This window comes from Mirounga leonina, unplaced genomic scaffold, assembly GCF_011800145.1.
Source record: "Mirounga leonina isolate KUSES-001 unplaced genomic scaffold, KU_Mleo_1.0 Mir_53, whole genome shotgun sequence".
NCBI classification, from domain to species: Eukaryota; Metazoa; Chordata; class Mammalia; order Carnivora; family Phocidae; genus Mirounga; species Mirounga leonina.
Genome location: NW_023270807.1, coordinates 18,739,291 through 18,745,290, shown reverse-complemented (window position 1 = coordinate 18,745,290; position 6,000 = coordinate 18,739,291). Strand labels below are relative to the sequence as shown.

General features: G+C 39.8%; 1 protein-coding gene across 2 annotated transcripts in view; it reads left to right on the top strand.

The window, feature by feature from the left end:
• Positions 1-6,000, top strand: part of CILK1 (ciliogenesis associated kinase 1) — a 56,162-nt gene that overhangs the window by 13,847 nt on the left and 36,315 nt on the right. The gene's annotated exons all lie outside the window — the stretch shown is intronic.

Genomic DNA, 6,000 nt, shown 5'->3' with positions numbered 1-6,000 from the left:
CTATTGTGGACATTGCTGCTATAAACATCGGGGTGCACGTACCCCCTGAAGAGCTTTCTTAACTACTGAAACTCATTCCCTACCCCTGACCTGACCCTTAGAGGTGGGGCCTGGGCATCAGTATTTGTTAAAAGGTGATCCTAATGTTCAGCCAGGGATGGAACCACTGGGCATGTGCCAGGGTCCTGTACCACCAACCTTTGGCACATAATTTCCTCCATCTATAATTCCTTTCTCTCCCTTTTCTGTACAATAAAACCTTGCTCATTCTTCAGAACCTCAGTACTGCCTCTTCTCTGAAGGGTTGTCAGATCCCTGCCTCCACCCAAGAGTTGGTTGTTCTCTCTACCATGTTCTCATAGTACTTTCTATATTTTTCATGATCGTGTCAGTTGTGAGTTATTTAAGGAAGGATCCTTACCTTACTCATAGTGTGCCCCCAAAGACTTGCATAATGCTTAGCATCTTAGCAAAGGTTCAGTAAAATTGTACACTGTCAACCTGACATCAGTGCCCAAAGAGACACTAGTTTGATCCATTGTACAATCACTATGAAATTACCTGAAATAACGTTAAGATTAAAAAGCAGCTATCATGGCATGGTAAGAGTCAGATGTTGCTAGAGTAATGGAATTTTGTTCTATGATAGTATGACAAACTGTAACAAGGAGAAGTTGTGAGGGCGACTGTGTGTTAAATGAATGACTCACTCTATCTTGACTTCACTGAAGTTCTTAATTCTTTCACAAATGGCTTTCTTGATGATAATCTAGAAGCATTGTCCCAATTATACAATTTAATTGGATGAGGAAGTAGTGGGACATTAACTACCAAAGAAAGGCTTCTACGATTAATAATTTATAGATATGAATCAGGAGTATAATGCTGTTGCAAAAAAAAAAAGTGGGGGAGAGCCCACATGCTACTGAAATGTACATCATTATTAAGGTTGGTCACCACAGCTCATCAAGAGGATGGAGAAATGTGTGAGGATTCATAGATGAATGCCAAAGATAATTAAAGGAGTGGAAAAAGTCATCATATTTGGGCCACCACAAAAATCCTTTCCTCCTATGAGGAAAGGTTGTGTAACTAAAGCAGAAGGCTGAGAGACACACTTTTGATTACTAATTTCATGTACACACATTTTTGTGGGATAGTTTATATTTGCATCAAAACAAAGCATGAAGAAATTAGCTTAAATTAGAACAGGCAAGTTTTAGTTGGATATTAAGAAAAATATTCTGATTAACTGGATTACAAAATGCAAATCTGATCATGTTATTCTTAAGTTAAAAAAAAAACCTTGGGACACCAGGGTGGTTCAGTTGGTTAAGCATCTGCCTTTTGCTCAGGTTGTGGTCCTGGGGTCCTGGGATCCTGAGGTCCTGAGGTCCTGGGATTGAGCCCTATGTCGGGCTCCCTGCTCAGTAGGAAGCTTGCTTCTCCCTCATCCTCTGTCCCTCCCCCTGCTTGTGCTCTCTCTCTCTGTCAAATAAATAAATAAAATCTTTTAAAATAAAAAAATAGATGGAGGTAAATAGGAAAAAGAAGAAAAAAGGGAACACAAACACAGAGTCAAAAATTGCTTATGCTGTGGTTCAAGTACTCTTTCTGTGTCATATTGAGACACAGCCATGATATATGATAATGTTCTAATATTAGGTTTTATTGAATAAATCTACACTTGTATGTCTTAAGCTGAAATAAAATGTTTGCGACATGTATCTTTTTAAAGGTTCCCTTCCTCTACCATTTTGGGGGAGAACTTCTTAAACTTCTAATGTAGAATAATTTCAAACATACAGAAAACTTGCAAGAATAGTACAAAGAACACCCATATACCTTTATCCAAATTTACCTATTGTTAATATTTTACCCCATTTGTTCCCTCTCTGTCTACACTCACACCATTCCCCCCCCACCGCGTGCACACACACACACACAATATTTTTGTTCTACCCAGTTGAGAATAAATTGCATGCATCATGGTCCTTTTCTTATAAATCCTTCAGGGTGTATTTTCTAAAAATAAGACTGTGCTCTTACAGACCACAAGACAGATACCAGCTTCAGTAAATGTAATACAGATGCGATACTCTTACCTAATCTACCATCTATATTCCAATCCTTTCCATTGGCCCAGTGATGTCCTTTGCAGCACTTTTGTCTCCTTTGGTACAGGATTCAGTCGAAGCCTACGTTTTTCAAAATCCTTGTGAGGCCCTCCACAAACAGAACTCTGGGGTTCTCTCTCTCCAGTTCCAAGCTCCCCACCTTTCCCTCCCTCCCATGTTGAAGCCCCTGTGCCTTTGTTTCTGCTCCTTGGACTGCTAGAACATCTTCCCTTACAAAACACCTACTTTTCTTGTTCTCTCAAGCTCCATCTTTTGTGAAGACTTTGCTTATGCCCATCCTTAGCCCAGATGGAGTTGACCCAGCTGGAAGCCAGGGGGCTTTCTCTTTAACCTCTCCCATGTCCTGTACCTGAAACCTAAGCATACTTGATATATCTTAGTGCATGTTCATGAGTACATATCTGGGTCCACCCACCACCTTCATCCCCCTGCCATGAGACCCTAAGATCTCTGAAAAAAGGAACAATATTTTATATTCTTTGTATCCCCAGGGTTGAACATAGGGTCTGTTGCATAGGAGTTGCTTTTTAAGTATTTATTAACCAGCAGTGGGATATATCACTGTAAAGAGCTGCTGTAGGAAGTTGCCGGATGTTTGATCCTGTCATCCTTCAAGAGGAAGGAAAATGCTCCTTTAATCAGAGGCCTTAAAATAGCTCTGGGGGAGGGGAATGAGTTTGGGGCGGGGGAAATTTGATCTCTGAAAGCTCTCCAGTTATATGATAGAGTGTGATGAAAGCAGACATAACCTTTACATTTAAAGTTTCCCAAAGACCCACACAACCTTCGCAAGAACATAGACTGGATTTTTTTCACCCATCCCCCCACCCACCTCCCCTCTGGCAACCACAGTTCTTTATATTTAAGAGTCTGGTTTTTGGTCTCTTTTTGTTTTGTTTTGTTTCTTAAATTCCACATATGAGTGAAATCATATGGTATTTGTCTTTCTCTGACTGACTTCTTTCACTTAGCACTATACTCTCTGGGTCCGTTCATGTTGTTGCAAATGGCAAGATTTCATTCTTTTTGATGGCTGAGTAATATTCCATTGTGTATATATAACACGTCTTTATCCATCCTTCTATCAACAGACCCTTGGCTGCTTCCATATATTGGCTATTCTAAATAATGCTGCAATAAACATAAGGGTGCATATGTTTTTGAATTCGTGTTTTTGTTTTCTTTGGAGAAATACCCAGTAGTTCAATTACTGAATCAGATAGTAATTCTATTTTTAATTTTTTGAGGAATCTCCATGCTGTTTTCCACAGTGGCTGCACCAGTTTGCATTCCCACCAACAGTGCATGAGTATCCCTTTTTCTCCAAATCTTCACCAACACTTGTTGTTTCTTGCGTTTTTTATGTTAGCCATTCTGAAAGGTGTGAGGTGATATCTTGGTGGTGGTTTTGATTTGCATTTCCCTGATGATGAGAGATGTTGAGCATCTTTTCATGTGTCTGTTGGCCATCTGTATGTCTTCTTTGGAAGAATGTCTATTCAGGTCCTCTGCCCATTTTTAGTTTCTTTAGTATTGAGTTGTATAAGTTCATATATGTATTGGATAGTAACCCCTTATCAGATACATCATTTGCAAATATCTTCTCCCATTTAGTAGATTATGACTGGATTTATTTTTTTAAGATTTTATTTTAAAAAAAATTTTTAAGTAATCTCTACCCCAAGGTAGGGCTCGAACTTAGAACTCTGAGATCAAGAGTCACATGTTCGGGGCACCTGGGTGGCTCAATTGGTTAAGCGGCTGCCTTCGGCTCAGGTCATGATCCCAGGGTCTTGGGATCGAGCCCCACATCAGGCTCCCTGCTCAGCCTGCTTCTCCCTCTCCCTCTGCTGTTCCCTCTGCTTGTGCTCTCTCTGTCAAATAAATAAATAAATCTTAAAAAAAAAAAAGTCACATGCTCTATTGAGTAAGCCAGCCAGGTGCCCCTGGATTTATTTTTTAATTCCAAACTAATTTTAGACTTCCAGAAGAGTTACAGAAAACCATACAGAGAATTCCTAGAAATCCTTCACCCAGCTTCCCCTAATATTAACAAATTCTATAACCATAGAACAATGATCAAAACTGGGAAATTTGCATTGGTACAGTGCTATTAACTAAACTATAGACCTGATTCAGATTTCACCAACTTTTCCACTAATGTCTTTTTTCTGTTCCAGGGTCCTATTCAGGATCCCACATTGCACTTAGCTGTGTCTTTAATTGCCTCCAATCGGTGACAGTTCCTAAGCCTGTCCTTGCCTATTATGATCTTGACACTATTGGAGACTATTTGTCGTTTGTAGAATGTCCCTCATTTTGGGTTAGTCTGAGGTTTTCTTATGATTAATCAAAAATCTGCATTTTTGATAATACCACGGAAGGGATGTGCCCTTCTCAGAGCATCATATCCAAGTTCATGATGTCGTAAGTTTTATTAATGGTGACATTGAATTTGATCACTTGGGTAAGGAAGTTTCTGCTGGATTTTTCCCTATGGAGTTACCATCTTTCCCTTTGAAGTTAATAAGTATCTTAGAGATACTTTGAGAGCTTGTTTGGAGGTTCTAGCAGGGGAGCGCAGCTACTCGTATACCCTTGACCGAAGAACGGTCCTCCTCTATCGGGGAAGGTCGTCCTCTTCGACCGAGCGCGCAGCTTCGGGAGGGACGCACATGGAGCGGTGAGGGAGGAAGGGGACACCCGCCTAGCCAGCCAGATCAGCCGAATCAACCCTGGTGATCAATGGGGTGATAGATGTCGCAGCCAGATCGCCCTCACATCCATCTCAGAGATACTTTGAAACTATGTAAATATCCTGTTTCTCCTCAACCTTTCATCCACTCATATGTGCATCCATCAGTGACTATTGTCTGCAACAAATCTTACTGTGGTATTTGTCTAACAGTGAATTTTTTATTTCCCTCTTTCCTTCTACATTTATTGATTGGAATTCTTTTGGAAGGAGAAGCTGTGTGGACTGGATTTAGTTGCAGAATGTCACATACTTCTAATCAGTATTTTCTGGTCTTTTGATTTTTCACATAATTAGTTTGACAGCCATATTTCCCTCAGGGTGCCTGGCTGGCTCATTTGGTAGAGCATGTGAGAACTCTTGGTGTCAGGGTCGTGAGTTCAAGCTCCATGTTGGGCGTAGAGCTTACATTTAAAACAAACAAACAACTTTTATTTTTAATTTAGCATTTATATTTTATTAATGTTTACATAAAAGCATTGCAATCACTTAAGTTATTACTACATTTTCTTTATTATAGGTAGATTGAATGACTTAATTTTATAAATTACAAACCCAATGATTTGTTATTAAAGAAAACACAACTGAATGACTTTTAAAAGGGCACACCCTACATACAGACCTTAAGAAATTAGTTGTTCTGGGCACCTGGGTGGCTCAGTTGTTAAGCGTCTGCCTTCAGCTCAGGTCATGATCCCAGGGTCCTGGGATTGAGCCCTGCGTCAGGCTCCCTGCCCAGCAGGAAGCCTGCTTCTCCCTCCCCCACTCCCCCTGCTTGTGTTCCCTCTCTCGCTGTCTCTCTCTGTCGAAAAATAAATAAAATCTTAAAAAATAAATAAAAAGTAAGTAAAAAAAGAAATTAGTTGTTCTTTGTTTAGCTTCTGTATGTCTAGTAGTAAAAATAATACTGTTGATGCCTACCCACAAATAGTTCGTTTGGCACATGTAAATTCTGTATCAGGAGAACTTTAATTTTAACATTTCTTGGTTTTGTTACATTGTAAATCGTAGCAGAATTACACAGAACACAGTATATTTAGTACAGATTTTTGTAGCTCAGCAGTTTTGTCGACCTTAGTTTTCATGCAATGTTTGCCCTCAGTGGCT